We start from the raw sequence: 19146 nt of genomic DNA on the forward strand, positions 1-19146 counted from the left end.
CACTGGGCACAGCAGAGAGGACAGGAGAAGACAGAAGTGGCCACTCGCCATAACGGTGGTGTCCAAGCCAAGCAGAGAGGGAACCTTGGTTTGATGTTGAAAACGTCTCTGCTCCCAACAGCGGACGCTTTAGGAGCACAATCTTCTGTAGCCTCTCACTGGTACAATACTGTACTGATATTAATTGAGATGTATTGGTCGAATAGCAGCGTTTAGCTTTTGAAAACATAGATATAATTTCATGAGTCTTTTATCTGTAAGAGAGTGAATACAAAGGAGTGCTTCACTTAGTGCCCATCTCGAAGAGTGAAAAAGAAGAATAAGCTTATTCATTCGGCAGGATAATGCCATGTTTCTCTACCACCTCTTTACTCAGCCACCTACCATCACCATCCCCTGGGTGACCTTGTGGCTGTCCACAGCCAGGTTTCCCTCCCACCCCACGCTCCGACATCCCCCCCAGCCCAGCACACAGGGGCAGGCAGTTAATAACGCTTCCCTGCCGCCGAGCCCGACCTGCCACAGAGGAGGTACCGACTCTTTTTATCCCAGAGGTCACTCGTTCAAACCCTCATCTTGGCCAGAATGGAGCCCCGAGAAGATGCACGGCCAGAGGTTAAAGCACAGGGCTGGAAGTCTGAAGACACTTATATATAGACCTGCCACATGTCTTGGGGGAGTGTCGTGAATTTTGTAGCTCTGCAACATGCTCCCGCAGAAACTGATAAAAAGCCACGTGTTTGCTCCAAGAGTCGCTCGCCACAATACCCTCGACTTCAGCACAGAGAGCACCAAAGTCCAGGCGAAGAGACCATGAGTTATCATCTCAGCTCTTCTAGTGATTGCCTGTAATATTTCTCTGCTCTTTATACTTCTTAATAACCAATGTCCCCAAGTCCCTGCCAGGGGACAGGTAACCGTAATTCACCAAATGTATAGCTACAGTGACGGAGAGGTTGGGCAGGTCATGGCAGGCAGACCTGGGAACGGAGTCCACACTGCTGCTAGACCAACTCGCCTCCTACCCATTTGGTCTTTCCATAGCAGACAGAAAATTATAAGATCACTGAATGGCCATCTAGCTGGCTGGTAGGTCACCTAATGATCACAAAAAGTGATCACAGAAGGACATTCATGAGTCTGAGCAAAAGTTTTTTGCATTTCTGATATTATGCACTGTACTTGACATCCAAGGTTTTAAGACTCATCCACAAATATTTATACAACCTGGAACAACATGAATGATGAGTTTCCTTGCGCTGGGTGAAAATCCCAGAGGACGAAAGAAGGACTACCATGAATGTCGGCTGATCACCGAATTAGCAAAAAATTGTATTTAAATTAATTCGATGAACCAGGCGAGGTGTCAAAAGGAGCCTATACTGCAAAATGAGCAAGACGTAGGTGAAGCTGGAAGCTTATGGATCTTAGCACATGCTGAAGAACTTGTCCTATGCCATGGTTGATGAAATTAGGGACGACAGCACGTGAGTTTTTGTTCTGTTTATAGCAAGTGGAAGCTTGCTTAGGATGGCTTTAGAGTAGTTACGATTCAACCTAAAAATTGCATCTCTGCAGTGAAGATGCCTCTTTCTTGAACAGACAACAATAAAACTAATTAGAGAAATCAGGGTTCTCAGAAGCTTTTCCATGTTTGAATGTGAAGGCTTGAGTTCAACCCAAGCAGTCAGGCAGTAACAGGCATTGCCATCAAATGGATAATCCCTGACTCCAATAATAAAGAAGTTTTTTGAAATTAACTTGCAAGTAGATTCTCTTATTTGCAGAATTTAGTAATAGATAACTCATGAGGGTAAATTTTAAGCAGAGACAAGACTGTCACACGAAGCATTAGTAGTGTGCAATGCAGAATATTGTGAACCATTCTACATACCTTGGTTTGAAAAAGGACAGCCAAGTCCTGGTAGGATGATTAAGGAGGAGGAAATTAAAAAGAGCTTGGTCTGTTTAGCCTAGCAAAATGAAGTCTGAGATGGGATACAATTATTCTTTATAGGTACATTTGGAAGTAAACAGCAGGGAAGGAGAAGAATTATTTAACTTTAAAGGCTGATCCTCATACAACACCGAGGGGCTATAAATTGTTCATGAATAAATTTAGACTGGAATTTAGGAGATTTCTGACAATTTGCAGACCTCCCAAAGAAGCCGGTATAGGCAAATTGATTTGAAAGGAAGCTTGATATGTTCTTGGAAAAAATAAGATAGAGCAGATATGAACTTGGAGGCAGAAATTAAAGTTTCTGACATAGGATTCAGGAGTTTGATTTGCAGTGATTGTTCACGTTTGGCTAAAGCAGACTTGATAGCCTGTGTGACCTTTTACATGGAAGTCCCTGATAGTTTGATCTCGTTGACCATAGAAGACAGCTGCACTGAGTGTCAAATGCTCAAGATCAAGAAACAGTTTTCAAGGTGAAACGCTGTTTCTCAGATGAAAGCGGCAGGTTAGTTTTGGGAGTGATGTTTGCTGGGATTTAGCATCTGTGCCTTCTGCCTTTGTAAAGACATGATTTTCTCTCCTGTATAAGAAATTCTCTTGCTTTTAGTGATAAATAAAGGCAAATTGGACAGTTGTGTAGTGGTCATTTGCGGATCAAATGTAGAGGGGTTTTTTATGGTTACACGCACGTTTTCCACAAACATGATAATTAATATATGGAGCCAAATGATACTGGCAAATGTTACATTTGCCACCAACATTCTGCATGATCTAAAAGCTCATTTACTTTGATCCTGTGCTTTGTTCCTTTCTCGTTTTTAGACACAAATTATATATGAAAACTAATTTTGCTTCTACAAAAATGTCTGCATGTATGATGTTCACTACAAGTACTTCTAAGCAACCCCTCTTTCTAAATTTACTGACAAGCCCTTTAACTACCTCCTGTAAAGGCTTTGATGTGTTAGAGAACCACTAAGGTTCTCCCAAAGACTGTCCACGACACACTACATTCTTCATTACAAATTACAAAAATTAAACTATAAAAGGGATGCATTTGCAAAAAATGCAATTTTTTTAAAGCTCAGTAACAAGTTTTGATCTCATGATTTACACATTTGTTTAAACTTATGATCCTTCCTAGTATTCCCATATCCCTTCTAAATCCAGCACTTTTCACCAAAACACCTTTAAATATTCTTGCATACCTCTGCACTAAAGACATTTTCTTTTCCAACGCATTTCAAAATGGGCCATTGCCACAGTGAGGATTTTAGTGCAATCCATCAATCTCACTACATTACGAACATCAGTAATGACAGAAAAACCTTCCTGGAATTTTTTGCACTTATTTGGAGAGGGGAATTGATGAATATCGTGGTATGTTTGAGCATAGCGTTCAGGAACTGATTAAGGCAACTAGACAGAGACGGCTGACTCAGGTATGCGATACCCCCTGCTAACCTCTGGAAGGGGTCGAGGACTGATCCTCAGCTGGTGGAAATCCTGGGAGCGCTACTGAAGTTGATGGGTTATTCTAATTTCTGTGACACAAGATCCCTTTGTGATTAACCCTGAATGGGGAAAAAAAACAAGAAAAAACTTAGGAAGAGGGGGAGCGACATTGACTTTGTGCCGTTCTCCTCTCCTCCAGCAAGAATATGGGTCGCGTTGGTCTGAAGGAGCCTCCTACACGAGCGTGTGTGCTGGATGTAACACCCATTCGTCTTCCCAGGTTTACACAGTCATCTTCTAGAGATCTTGTTCTTGCATTATTTCCCTCTTTTATTCCTTCAGCTTATTTAAAAAATGTGGAGGCACATAATGATAGAGATAACTCTCCTGTAACCTCCGCAGCCCGTTGGGCAGCTATCAATGTCAGCCTGTGCGTGTTCAAGGTCTGCGGTGGAGTGACTGACTAATGTGTCTGGTAACATGATCTAAATATGAAATTATCTACCTATCTACCTAAAAGGTTAAGTGTTAACATGTCAATAGGAAAATCTGACGTTTGCACCTATTAATATATGATAACATTATATGCTGAAACTTAAAAATGCAGGCATGCCTGCATGTTTTATTTACAGACATCTGGGAAGTCCACAGACTTCTATTATTTTTAGTACTGTAAACCAGATACTATAGCCTGTGAATTTAGAATAGAGTAGAAGAAAAGGGGGGAAAAAAGTTATGGTTCTAACTTTCACTTCAAATGAGGTATAGATGGACGTCAGTCTCTCATATGGGATACAGAAGAAAATATATTCAACATCATTTACTACCTACTGTAGAAGGAGAAGCAAATTGAATGCAGCAGTAACAACATTAAAACTGCAACAGTTTCCAAGAACTCATCATTACAGAAAGTGCATCCCTTTCAAGTGTCAGCCCTCCAGCACTCTAGGTCCTTATATCACATTGTTATTACTAACCTCTGATCCTCCTGGATTCAACAGCACAATAAAGCAAGCCAATTAAGTAAGAATGGACCCATAGTTTTTTTCTGCCACTGTGTTAAAGACGTGACATCATACCATCATTGTCTAAATATGTAAGATGAAGAGCCTAATCTCCGCAGCTCTGTACACTTCATGGAGAGTAGAGAGGGTCCCCAAAGGCCAGTCACCCTGACTTCTCTAGGGAGGACAACAGGGAGGTGGAAAATACAAGCGTTGTTCTGCCTGCCTGAGTAGGAGCGGACACACCAGGTTTTAATTTTCGACCCAATTCTATTTCACCTTTTTAGTATCATTAATATTAATATTAAATACCTATTAAGCCAAAAGGCAGGAGTTGAGACTCCTTTACTTTACAATAACCACTTAAATAGTTTTGCTCATTCTATGTAATTATTAATTACTCTTAGGAAGCTCTATTTGAAACTGTTGTGATTACCAAGCTTACACAAAGCCCTAGGCATGCAGTAGGATGCATGGCCTTTCCATAGTCCATAAGTTAAAGGCCTGTGGTCACTGTCCCTGATAACGGGAGGCAGATAAACCCCTACAGCTCTGGCCACAACAGTCATTGCCGCTCATCAAGACAGGACGTTCATATGGAGGGTGGAAGGAGTCTTGGAAGACACCCAGCTATCCTCTTCAGCTGCAGGAAAACGTAAAGTACAAGTGTGATAAACATTGGTTTTCTAAATCGTCACCCTTTATTTTGCAACTAACACCCTGGTCGGAAACGCACCCAGTTTCCAAAGCTGGGCAATGAACCTCCAGCATCCAAACGCAAAGCCCTCCGCGTGCCGACTTTATCCTTAAAGCACATCCCTACACATCAGGTAGGGATCGTGTCTATGTCATCAGTAGCAAACACTAGTTGTGAAAAAACCTACTCAGAGCAAGCACATTTCACCACATTTTGAGAGATGACTAGGTAGAAAATAGCAACTAGATACTTAAAGTAGGATCAGGATTCATCAATACGATACGGCTCCTGTTAGCAAGAGCTGCACAGCTAACTGCTGCAAACCGCTGATGACATTTACCACATGGTGTTTAGAGAAATACTGGAAAAAAGCTAATTGAATTGAACAAGAAAATGATGGGTTAAATGCAAAGTTACTGTACAGAAAAAATATCCACCTTCGTATAAAGGGATCTTTTTTGCAGACTTAAGAGCAGAGGCCTGAGATAACGCTTCCTCCACAAAACTAAGAATTCATGGTCTTATTTCCTCGCTGAAGAAGAAAACATCTCTCAGCACTTCTTTGCCATGGCACATACAGAAAGTCCTGAACGTGGTCAGAAGGGAATGACTCCATTTCGGAGAACGCGCAGGAGCAAAACGCGGGGACCTGCTGCAGTGACACCCGTCCGTGTCCCATCCCCCCCCCAGCTCCCACCCATCAGGTATGGGCACAACCCAGTTCTGCTGGCGCGGTGGTTGCCAAAAGTTGTCCCTGTTGCCTTGAAATTAGGGAGGGAAAAGAGCAACAACAGACCTTGCAATAACCGAACTGAACACTGAAACACCGTTTGCTGGTTCCTGCTGGATTGCTATTCAAGAAAGCACTTTTGGGGTATAAAGTCTAAGGGGGTTTTGTCCCATGTTATCATCCAAGCCTAACTACTCAGTAGCAGGTAATCCGTGCTCAAAAGTCGGATCTGTTCACGGGATACTAGCTCTCGGGAGACGGTCTCTTGAAAAAGCGCCGGCTACCCAAATCAGAGCAATTAATCAGTTATTGCAATGCTACAAACTCCCTTCCATCACTAAAACGTTGCTGTGACACACCGCTAGAAACTGCATGCTTTTCAGTAGACTATTGATATCGTATCACGGACAAAAAAGCATTAATCTAGAAATGGTTTAAAATGGGTAGGACTATAGGATCTGAACTAATGATTCATAAAATCATTTGCAGCTATTAGTCTACAAGGATAAGTGCTGCTAGTGCTTTTATTTCAGTGCTTGGTGTGGTACCATCAATTTAAAATCTATCTCGTACGCTGTGATGGATTTATGTGTGCTGTGGAACCCAGAGCAGCCTTGTCAGGATTTTAAAGTCTAGATTGCTATATACAATTACAGGTGTCACAATACGAAATAACAATCGAAGACGCTTAGAGAAAAACTCCGAACATTCCTGTGCATACCATGCCGGAAGGCAGTTGTTTAATATTCCTGTATCATACCGTGATTATTTCACTTGATGGAAGTGATATATTTTTACATAACTTGATCTAAGGTTACATCTCTCATGAAAATGATTTGCAGTCTTGGAATCCCTGAGGACAAGGAAAAGTAAGAGGGATATTTTTAATGGGCAGATGTCATTTCTATGACCGTTTCACCAGCTGTCGATACAAAATCCTTCGGCTGGAATCCATCTTGAAAAATCAGTTGAAAAGACCTTAGTTGGCAGGTATTTTCACTCTTAACCTTTTCCTTGAGTAGCAAAAAGGCAGAACTATGCAGTGCTAAGCGTATCTAGAAGCATTCATATTAGGTAGGTGAAAACAGTCAACGAGCTGAAAGGACTGAGCTGGTTTAAGGACGAGGTTCTCAGAGGACACGCCGTGGTCCCTCGGGACAGAGTTGGGTCTCCAAGACCTCACAGCACACACGAGCTCATTTCTTCCCTTTCCCTGGTGCAACCTGACAGCAGTACTTCATTTCTATCTGTATAATAAATTAGATAAAATGGCTGAGGTGCTGGGAGACTTATGAGCCCAAAGGATTGCTAACTTGATGAAGACTTTATTTTTAAGTCACTAATTGACATCCAATCATGGGAAGAGTAATGAAGAAATCATAGTTGTCTGGAGACCGCATGAGGCTGACAGACACGTTCAATCCATTTTCTGTAGGACAGACATGCGAAACACGAGGCAATATTACAATATACATTATTATACGGGGCAAGGGCAATTTTTCCAGGAGAGGCACTGAAGGGGCAGAGAGAGACGTGAATCATTTCAGCCTTTTCAATGCGATGGCCATGCAACAACTCAGAGGAATCACTTGTCTTACAGTAAAGAGTACTCGACCCCCTTCTTACAAGCGCAAGGGGCTCTCACTGGGGTTTGGGGCTTTTTTGGACTGTTCCTATTTCCTGGTACTTCCTTGAGCTGAGTACGCTGAAAAAAATAATCTCCAGTGAAGACGGAGAGTATATGTCTGGCAGTATAAAAACGGTAAATGTGGTTTCTGAGGACTTTAATTTAGCAATGTTTAAACTTAATGAAATTATTTGTATTGTACAATTAATTATGTTCAACTGCCTAAGCCTTGAATGAATATACTTTGCCTTTTAATCTAAATAAAACACACGCATAGCAAACCGGCAACAATGGAGAAGTCTGCAGCTGATGCCAAGACAAGCAGAATTTGAGACTCACGTGACCTTTCAGGAGCAATGCTGAAAAAACAAACCAACCAGAAAAAAAAAAACCACAACCGCTAAGAAATGAGAAAGTGTATAAGACATTTTCTCAGAATATAGAGCACCTTGTTATTCAGTCACCGGGAGAAGTAAATGGACTCTAACAGATACTTCAAGCTGCCCGGGAAGTTCTTTCCACTGGCAGTTAAAGAAGTAGTAAGGAAACCAAAGCTTCCTTTGAGGTTCATCAGCTTTGTCCCTTACAACTTGCCCAGTGAAGGAAACCCAAAAGGACAGAGCTATTTAGCTGCCTTTTTAACTAGCTGGTTTGCTGGGAATGAGCCACTAGCGATTCAGAGTTTGGCTGGATTATAAGAAAGGACTGAATGTTTACCTTGAGGCATATGAAAGATTTGGGAAGTCTCCTCTTTTTTTGAGTGGGAGGAATGAATCAGTATTTGCAGGTCTGCACATACTTTGAATTACAGAAGAGCTATATACATATACAACCTCATTAGCCTTTTACAAGAGTAACTATCATTTTTATTCTAATATTATGACTATAATGCTGTGGCTGGTTAATGCTTCTGATACTTAATCACAGAGTACAAACCATAACTGTTCTATTTCTAATACGTCTCTGACCTCTATCCTCCAGATGATAAACTATGTAACTGGTTTTCAAAATACATAAATGGCTGAGATTTTCACACACATTTACTTACAATAAATATTTGAAAATATTTTAAGAACTTACATTAAGCATTTCTATTTAGACAAAAATATTTGCAAGATTTAGAGCTATATATGAAGACATTACTTGAAAATTTTTAAGACTATTGGTAAAGACATAGAAATTCCATTTGCATATTGTACTGTGCATGTCTATATAGGCAGTTAGGGGAGGATACTAAAATGCCCTCTGGTTGCTCTAAACCAGACATCAATAAGTTTAATCTAAAATGTTAAGATCCGGTAAAGCCTTTCATTTTCTTAGGCACACTTGGATCTTGCAACCAGTATTGATTCAGTGTTTGGGTAAAAAAACTTCTCTAACATCTCATTCACTTGATAGGTCCTCTGGGGCATAATATTGCTCCTTCTGCTATTATGGACCATTGCCTTCAAATACTGCAACATCTGTGGTACGTGATTACCAACTTCTCAGGCCAAATTAGTCCCTGGTGTAACTTCACCGAAACTCATCAAATTATGCCAGGGTGAGTCTGACTCTTTCCCTTTCCACATTTCTTCTCAAAAGTTATAGTGCAAATGCTGCAATCCTTCACCTAATGTTTTCTTCTAAATAAATAAGCCAAGAAATTTAAGTGGCCTGGAAAGAATCATTCAAGTAAAGTCCAGAATTATTATCATTATTATTAATTATTATTACTATTCTTTTGTACGTAATTCCTAGTTTTCTACACGGGAGCAGTCATTATAAATTTTCCCTATCTCAGAATGTAAAGCAGAAAACAATCAAATCATTTAAGACTAATTAGAACTTGATATTTCTTTAAATCTTTTGGAAAGAAGCCTAATACCCTGGCTGTGCTTTCAAGTGTGGATTCTTTGGGAGACAAAATGAAGTGCAGAAATCCAGATGGGAAAGAAGAGGAGATGCTTCACGCATCCTTAGGGAGTCTTACAAGTCTCTTTAAAGAATGCTTTGGAAAAAACGCTATACTTGGAACCATACAATAATTTAGGTTGCAAGGACCTCAGGCGGTCCAACTCCCTGCCCATACGAGGGCTGACTTTGACGATAGATCAGGTTGTAGATCTTTGTCCCCCACCATTAATCCCATCCTGGGGTCAACACTATAGATAGTCAATGTGTAGGAAGAATCTTTAATGAGTTGTAATTGTCATTAATTGAAATGGCTGGCTCATCAAGTGGGGCATCTTCCACAGCTGGAAAAGTGGTGGAAAATGTGAGTTATCGCAAAGCTGAAACACAAAACCTGTGCCATGGCTGCAATGAGAAGAGACCGTAGTGGAGAGCAGGATAAAAGAAATACTGCCCGGGGCCGAGCACAGCCTTGAGTGGTACACGACCAGAGAAAATATGAGGCTGAAGAAGGCGGCATTTATCCAGAGGATAAAGGAAAAATGAGAGAAATAAAACACGGCAGAGTGGAGAAATTTGTCAGAAATGGCAAAGAAGGATCACAGAGGAAGAAGAAAAACCTGGGTGTAATGGTGAGAAACAGATTCTCTGCTACACAACATGCACTGACTCCAAGCTTCCAATCAGTCCTGTTTTCTACAGATTTACAGCCTCAAAGAAGAAACGAGAAAAAGGGAAACCCATAATTAATATGATCAATCTAAATATAGAGATGTATATGGCAAAATATGCCAGACTAAAGTGATATCACAGGCAATCATAAATCTACCCAACACAAAGAGACCCAACTGGATCTGTTTAAGAAGTCATTTGTGCAGACATGTACAACCAAAAAGGTATCAAAAGAATTATAAAACCTTTGCATAGGAAGAGTATGAAGGTGAGTAAACAGCAAGGAGGAAACTGGGTTCAAGTCAGCCAGGACTTTGCACAGAAGCTACCGAGCTGCCATTGGAGCACTGCGACTCAAGTGGCACGGAGATTTCTGTCTGCAGATAAATTGCCTCGATCGCCATAGGCATTGAGAAACTGTCCCTTCTCATTCTACCAAATGATTTTGAATGGAGTTACAAATGAGCTGCTCTGATGAAAAAATCAGACTGATAATCGATAAGACTCTTCCTTAGTGGGCACGCAAGAAAGGCTTATAAAATTCACTCATACCGCAGTTTATTGTACCATAAATTATCATAATGATTTTTTTTCAAATAAATACATACTAAACACTGCAAACCATGCAATATTTGAGAAATACATATTTCCAGCAAATAACCCCCACCTTATTTCCAGTAGATACAATTCGTATTATTGCTGTAAGATTCAGGGGTCTCTCTTCTGTCTACTGTGACATTTTAAGTGTTATTAACATAAATGTGGGTGGCTCACAATCACTGACAGGACACCAGCTCCCTGTTGTTTCATAAGAGTGCTCCTATTCTACCTATATTATTTAATGCCGTCAGATACTTTCATAGAGGACTAATAATTATTGCAACCTTGGAATGATGGATAAAAGTAAGCTATGATCGACTAGGAATTACAGAGTTATTGATTAAATCAGGCTTCTGAAATCCAATGATTCATTTTCTTCATGGTATGCAGAAAATAATTTATCAGTCGCACAATCTTGTCTTTTTAATATCTGTAGCGTAATTTAACTTTCGTTGCTAGCAGAAATCTTCAAGAGCAGTGTATGGCCTTGGCTAGCTATATCTAGAAATAAAGCTCCTTAATAATTTGTTAGAATTGACATACTTTTTCTAAAAATAGAATATATGCTATAAAATATGCAGATAATATATGCTGAAGAAGATCCAGTAACTTAGGGAAAAGAAAGTGGAATAAAAGAGAAGAGACTTTCATTTAAAAAGAAAAAAAGATGGCGAAAATTAGCCGCTTAACGATATGGGACGTAGAACAGAGATCCACAACTTCCTCATGACTTTGTTTAACTGATGCTTCCATTAATAAGGCATATGAAAAGGAATAGTGACACAGAGAAAATGAGCCAGAACTGGTTTGCTGAAAATTCAAAAGTCTTCCAAACAGCAACAGCAGATGCTCTCGATTTTTTTTGACTACTCTAAAATGATCGTACCTTTTAATAGCATTTTTTAAACCCAATTTCACTGGCAGCAAGTAAGAGTTAACAGAATAATTTTTATAAAAACATTATGCATTTGCTTAAAATACAAAACTTTTTCATGACAAGCGGTTTGTCATACTTTTGGCAAGGTTATACATGATTGCCTTTTTATTTTTGGCTGTTACAGAGGCTAATGGCATACTAAAAATCTTCTTTCATGTACAAATTAATTGTGTCCTTTTGCAATTCATATTAGCCTGCCTTACTTTCCATTCCGAGGCTTTTAAAAGGTTTATATGGAACCAATGGATGTTCTCATTTATTGTGCACACCACTTCAATTACCCACTTTCCACAAGTTGAAAGCAGAAGGACTATAAATGCTGGATACAGCCCATTGTCAACATGTGGTAACTTGGCAGAAAAATTAAAAAAAAAAGTTCTCTTCAAAATGAAAAAAAAAAAAAATTTAAACTCTCAGAAAGCTTTGGAGATTGTTGGCAAATTAATTTAGCAACTACAAAGAAGCGTGTGCTCCTTAATGATGGAACTGCATGTTAGCAATTTGCAAAGCTCCGGGTTTCACTCTTGTTTCTGTGAAAAATATATTATCCGCTCTTCCCTCGCCATTAACTGAAGTTCAACGTCCTCCTTCCTGCACGCCATTTTTTGCAAAAGGGAAAAGATTTTCCTTGACATGTTAAAAAGCCTACGTCAAGCCGGAGCCTCGTTAAGCACGGCTGAAGAGCGCTCGTTGAACACGCTATGTTGGGTGCAAACATCGCACTGGCCACAGAATGGAGCGTGGCCGCTCACCACGCTGAGCTGGGAGATCTGATGGACACGTCCAGCTCGTATCACCGCATTTGGGCTCGGTATACGGAGACGTTTGCTATGAGCTTGAGATTTTTGGAAGGGCTTATGGTATTTCAGCGAGCAGCCAGCAAGCACGGGGGATGGCCTGAAACAGGACGACGAACAAGTTTGCCACTGCAAGCAATTCTGAAATCCTGAAATTTTGATAATACACCTCAACTCGACCCATCTAAAATACCTGCAGGAGCACGCCATCGTTAAACCTATCCGCAGACTTAGCGTCTTTGCAGGCTCACCTCTAGCACTGCCAACTACTAACTTGTTCTCAAGCAGAGTGAAACCAGCCTTTAATTTATGCTGGTCATTGAAATACTGCACCTTTGTAAACACAGCTAGAAAAGCTAACAAGAAAAAAAAATCTATACTTAAAAGGCATTTATTCTCCTTGCATTCAAAGCACAAATTCTTCAGGCATATACTGACCACAGTAAAAAGAAAAAGCAGTCATCTTTTTCCTTTCCTTTTTTCCTAAATAATACCTTTTATGTTCTAAAGAATATTATTTCTTTTTCAGCATTTGGTTAAAACATTTTCATGTGTTCCATAATACCAGGTAGACTAAGTTCCAGAGATGAAGAAAGTTGCCTTCCATCCAGCTACTATTGCTGCAGATGCATCAGCAGGAAAATTGGGAAACTGGATTCATATGGGTAGAAGGAGGCATTGCCACCAACCCTGGTAATTATGGGTCAGGATATGAGATCCTGAGTAATAGGTAAGTGTGATTTCAAGTACTGCTATATTATTATCACCTAGCACTAGGTTGTCTCATTTTCTATTGTCTGGAAACTTAAAAAAAAAAAAAAGTAATCAAAATGTATAAACATACACATATTACTTCCTTCTCTTGTTTTTACCATCACCAAAAAAAAAATATTTTTTGTACAAGAATGTTGGCATTTTTAAGGAAGGAAAAAAAATAATTTTCTGTTTCTTTCCCTCTTAGCATTTCATGCTTTGTGTCATTTGATAATATACATGACTTGGTTTAATACTCAATCGTTTCCCAAATCCAATTTGACTACCTAACAGGGTTTAATTTACATGATGATACAATTTCTCACACCAGAAAGCATAGTAACCCTTCTTCTTTGGAGGTTAATGGTGATCTAGCTTAAAGCCCAAAAGATAATTACAAGGAATGTGCTTCAGGTGACAAAGTACTTTTGACAATCCCAGACTGTTGATAGCTTTTTAATTATACTTCTTCCCACCATAGGAAACAGTATGCTTTCTCCTAAATAGTTTGAAGGCATTTTGGGTTTATTTATTTATTTTTCAGTAAATTGCTATGCACTGTAATCAATATTTTAACCGGCTGTTACCCCAGGCTTTGCTCTCTTTCTTTCTTTTATTTGGAAGAGAGATTAAACTTTGGGTTAATTTTTTTTTCCATGTAAAATGAAATACAAAAGAGCATCAAGAGAAGAATACAAACATCTATTGACTTGCTTCTTATCTCCTGCACCCATTTGATATTTTGTGACATTTAGAAATTGAAACTTTGCAGGATTTTTAGGTGCAAGCTTTGCTAACAGAGAAGGTCAGGCTCTTAAGCAACAAGGCAGTTTATGATTATTAAATATGACCAACTAAGAAGGAAAAAAAGGAAAATCCCGTGGCTGGTTTTGCATACTACTGCGCTTCCTGAATATTTTTCTGCCCCTGCTTTACTCTGTGGATAAAAAAGGCTGTTTTGGTCAAGAAAAGAAAATAATTGTTGTAAATGGATGTGGTACACAGCAGGAGCAGTAACATGCAGGGGTAGCCTTTTTCCATTTACTTTATATGCAAGAGTTGACTGTTTTTTATGCCACCGAAATTAGTTTCCCACTAGTATTTATGCATCTTACAACAAATTGTTTGTCACTTTCCCTGATTAAATGCGCACTTAATAACACCCAACTTTAAAAGTCGTTTCAATTTGGAGCCTACAGTTCAATCATGATGCCTGCCCCTCCCAGCACCTCTTACTTGTCCTTAAATAAACACCTCTATTACTGAAAGAGAACAGCAGAAAGGTAAAAAATGAGACCTGGATCTAAGTGCTTCTAAAAAAGGGTCTTAGACTAGAACCAAAAATGCAGAAAAACAATAATTGCTGTAGAAATGAATTAAAAGAGTAACACTACCTGCTCCCCCAAACATTCACCGCATCTTGTTAGTCTCCCTGCGTGATGTTATTAATATGCACATAGAAAATAAAGTCCTCTATCAGGGCACGTAGGAAGTGAATGAAATCAGGCACACCGTAAATCTTTGAATGGCCAGATTTAGACCAAGGATTTTCTTACTTTTGGCTTATGCTTTACTTAGCCCCATCTCTTGTTTAGCTCAGACTCAGATGAATCTCCAAGCCTTTGACGAAATACATCATTTTACGGTAACGGCAGGAATTCTTAAATCTGGAAAAGTACAGCTGAATCTAGTTCTGTCCTATTAGTTGCCAATCCATGCAATTAATCCCTGGGGTACCTGAGACCAGCGGGTGGGAAGGACCTATAGGCAAGTTTTTAGGGCTCTAGGACGAGGCTGTGCAGCTCCTGTGCCCTCGCCCCTGTGCCGGGCCAGCTTTACACCGCGGAGTCTTGTCAGCAGCAATTACAGTAGTGCAGCTCTGCTAGCAAAGCCTCCAAACATCAGGTTAAGTTATCCTAGTTTTTCTGCTCATTTTTTTTTTTTTTTTCCAAATATAGCTCATATTGGCGCACTGAGTGAAATAAGCGCTCTGGGGAAAAAAAAAAAAAGAAAAAAATTTAAAAAAAAAAAATCCAACCTCCCCTCCAAAAAACAACATTTAGCTGGACCAGCTCCCCTTATGCTAGGGATTGCATAGGATCAGCTTAAAGAAGCCACAGCCAGTGTGTGTTTTAGCAGATAAAGCAAATGGGGAAGAAAGACTTAAGCATAGTATGAAATTTGTGAAGAGTAATATTTGTTGATAAACAAATAGCTTAAGATACTCTAGCCATATGAAAGCTAGACTGGAGTGAACTCCCCCAAGAAACTTCAAGGCATATCTTTGCTAAGGCTTTACCATATATTTACATTTTTGTCATAAATGACCTTTTATTTTATTGTGTGATGTTTGCCCTTATTAAACCCTAGTGACAGTGGAGGGTAGCATTTTATAAGCATGTCACAGTTAAAAATATTCAGCATTTTTATTTCTAAAAAAAAGGACCTTTGCATACAGCACTGATCATACTTCAAAAGACGTGTTATTGCCTAGAGTGCGGTTACAAGGAAGTGCATTATCACTGATACTACATTTTAATCTGAAAATAATAATAAAAAACCCTCTGTAAATACACTGCAGCTACACTGAGTTACTGCAGTGAGAGCCCTGCTACTTACTCCCTGTGAAACCCTACTATGTGTGGTGCTGGTGGAAATCGGAGTGGTCTTATTCTGTCTGATTTATTTGAAGTTTCAAGGACAGACTGAAATAGCAAATGGCATCTTAGATTTGCACTCTTTTTCCCAGTATAGATGTATATAGGTTAATAGATAGATAGAGCAATTGGGACTGAGACACATTATGTAAGTTAAAAAAGTACTGCGTATGGGGTTTTTTCAGGGCCTCAACAAAAAGCACTGTACAGATGGCTGATACTGGAGTTCACGTTTCCCTCCTGACTGTAGATCAGAGTAGCACCTCTGCAGTAAGTAAGGCTTAAATTAGTTTCCACTAATTTGCTGTAAGTAGAGTAAATGAGCTCAAGTTTAGGCCAGGACACCAAATCACTGTTTTTTTTTTTCCTTCTTCTTCTCAGGTAGCCCTTGGATCCTCCAGCAAGCTTTTTTATCACTAGTGAATCTCAAAACAGACTAAATGCATTATGTGAATTTCGGGAGTCATGAGTTTGGATTTGGGTTTTTTTCTCCTTAATCAGTCTAATCTAAAAGCATAAGGGCAGAATTATAAGTATTTCCTAAAATCCTTCCAGTTCTTCCTCTCCTCTGCCCTTCCTCTAGATATTATTCCCTCTTCATATATCACACTGTTAAATGCTTTGATGTGGTCATCACAGGCATTATGTCTGATTTACTTCCCTTCTACAGTTTATTTTCTGCACAGGTCAGTGTTTTCACATTTATTTTTTCTGTCACATTATCATCATGTTTTCAAATAACTTAATGACAGTATATTCAATGCATGATTTTGCTGCATCAAAAAACCCTTCTAAAACAGAAATCAAATATAATGGCTTTCAATGTCACTTCTTCTGACACCAGACAGTGGTGAAATCTGCACAGGAAGTTTTTATTCTCTCTAGACAGCTGTAGAGTTAATAAGCTAAAAAGCTACATAAATAGTCTGGGTCAAAGTAGTATGTAGGGAACTGTATGAATAATAAAGACTTCTAACTGCAATAGTGATTTTAATTTAAGGTATTTGTATAGCTGCTTTGTATTGTTTACACAAAAAATAAAATCTGCATTATCTGAGCTCCGCTTATTAAAAGATTCTTAAGATTCAGCCATTTACTCAAGGTCCTGCTGCCAGCTATGCATTCAGCTCCAGCACAGCCTTCCCCTTAGAGACCAACTCTTCCTCCGACCACTACTAAAATCTTTGCTTTCCAAAGGTTCAGACAGGCAAGAAGCTACTCAGTGGAGTCTTTTAATAGGTAGGTAGCAATAGCAGGCATTCCTGCTTTAATTTGTCAAGGTTAGGACTAGGAGCTGTATCTGTTGTTACAAACACCGTAAGATGTAGCTGTACTCTTATTAAAAATAAAGCAGCTTGTTTTGTGGGTGACCAAATAGTGGAATAGCATCAGAAAGCAAACGTTTCATGCAGGAAAGCTGAAGAAACAGAACCCCTCTCACCCAACGTGTCGGTAATAAGAGGCAGATGTGCAAACTTTAATAAAGGCTGATTCCTATTTTCATTCCTATTTCAAACGTAAGGCTCACATCTGTTGAGCCACGATCCTTATGTCTGCACAAATCCATGTTTCAATCAAACTGCACCCTTTTTTTTTTTTCCTTCTTCTCTGCCATATGCATAATGATACGGTGACAGCTGAGAAGAGGACGGGCTGACATGTTCATCGCGGTGAAGGATGGCCTCCTGTCACCTCCGCTCTGGCAGAACGGTCACAGCCTGAAAGGGTCTAATGAGCAAGGAAGGATGTATTTTGTCCTTCCTTAGTGAAAAGTTGCAATAAAGCCTTTTTTTCCACTTAATGCAGCAACGCAATATTACAACAAGCAATCCTGCAGGAACCCGTTTCCTCAAGATACTCAGTGTCTATTTTTATGAAACCGAAGAGCTTAGTGAAACAAAGCAGCAAATTTCAGGCAGCTCCTTAGCACAAGGGAAACGTATAGGATAAATATGTCAAAAGGCAATTTTCACCCACGTTACCTGAAGAGGCCAAGCAAAACATGCAATGCTCCCTCATTCAAATGGCAAATGTAAACACCCACTTGTTTTCAAGGATACCCTTCCTGGAGCTATTAAAGCCAGGAAAAGGTCATTTGTCAAGGTACGATCCAGTAGTACATCTTGTCCTTCTAACAAGAAGGATTTCTCTTCTCCCGTGACAGCGAAAGAGAAACAAGAGTACTGAGCTAAAATTTCTCAAATTGACAGTAACTATGACTTTTATGGGTGCTCCAAGAATATGATCTATACACTTGTAGTAGCTAGAAAAGATTTTGTAATTCATTTGGTACTGCAGAAGGCAATCCTTTTCCAGATGGAGTGGATTCGCTATGTCCTTATGTATATAGGATTATAACTGTGCGTTGTATACATACGTATGCATTTTGGTTTATGTGTTTTATATGTATAGTGTATACCCATTATACGTAATAGGACATATTGCCTCTGTTAATGACCCATCATGTGTAGTTCCACCTACAAATCACGATTAATTTGTGACAGTAGGGGTTGGAGGGATGGTAGAAATTAAAAACTTACATTGCCTGATAAAGCAGACAATTGATTCTTCAAACACAGGAAGGTTCTGAAACACTGTTAGATGTACAATCTCTCATACTTTTGCTTTTTCAATTAAGTAGCAATTCAGTCTAAATGCTACAATGAGTGTAGATGCAAGTCAGACATGACCAATGATTTTTCCTCTTCTTGATCAAAAAAACTCAATGTACATAGCATATTCAATAAAATGTTACAAATATATAATGCTGAAAGTGTTTTAACTAACTTGCTTGGTTGGGGGGGAGCATGGTATCATTTGGATTCAGTATAGTATAATTTTAGTCAAATCAGATGTAGAAGCACAGAACTAATACCTTATAGAACATAGATACCTGAAGTCTTAATTTTGTTCCAATTCTGGACAAGCCCTACATCTTTAAAATGTGCGTAAATTAACATTCTATGATAAAAAAAAAGTGGGTCCAAATAGTTTATTTTAGATCAGGCCTGTCCTTGTTGTGTTATATCATCTTGTAAATGCAAAATAAACCATTTAACAAGCATAATTTCAAATTGAAATCCTGAAACATTAAAAAAAAAATTATCAAATGGGATATTTCAGCATTGCCTCATAGAGAAATTTTCCAGGACTTCACTCTGAAATAGTGTCCCAGTGTGGGACAACTTCATACAGCCTAGCTGAGCTAACAGAGACGGTGGTGACTGGATGCAGCGGAGGTTTTTTAGTGGCTTCTCTGCAAAGTCCGTGGTGGATTGGGACACGGGTGTCCCCTTGACATTTCTGCTTCTCCCCTTACGGTTTGACATCCCATGAACTGGAGCCCTGTAATCCTCTTTCC

Source organism: Haliaeetus leucocephalus, unplaced genomic scaffold, assembly GCF_000737465.1.
Source record: "Haliaeetus leucocephalus isolate CR32 unplaced genomic scaffold, Haliaeetus_leucocephalus-4.0 Scaffold451, whole genome shotgun sequence".
Taxonomy (NCBI): domain Eukaryota; kingdom Metazoa; phylum Chordata; class Aves; order Accipitriformes; family Accipitridae; genus Haliaeetus; species Haliaeetus leucocephalus.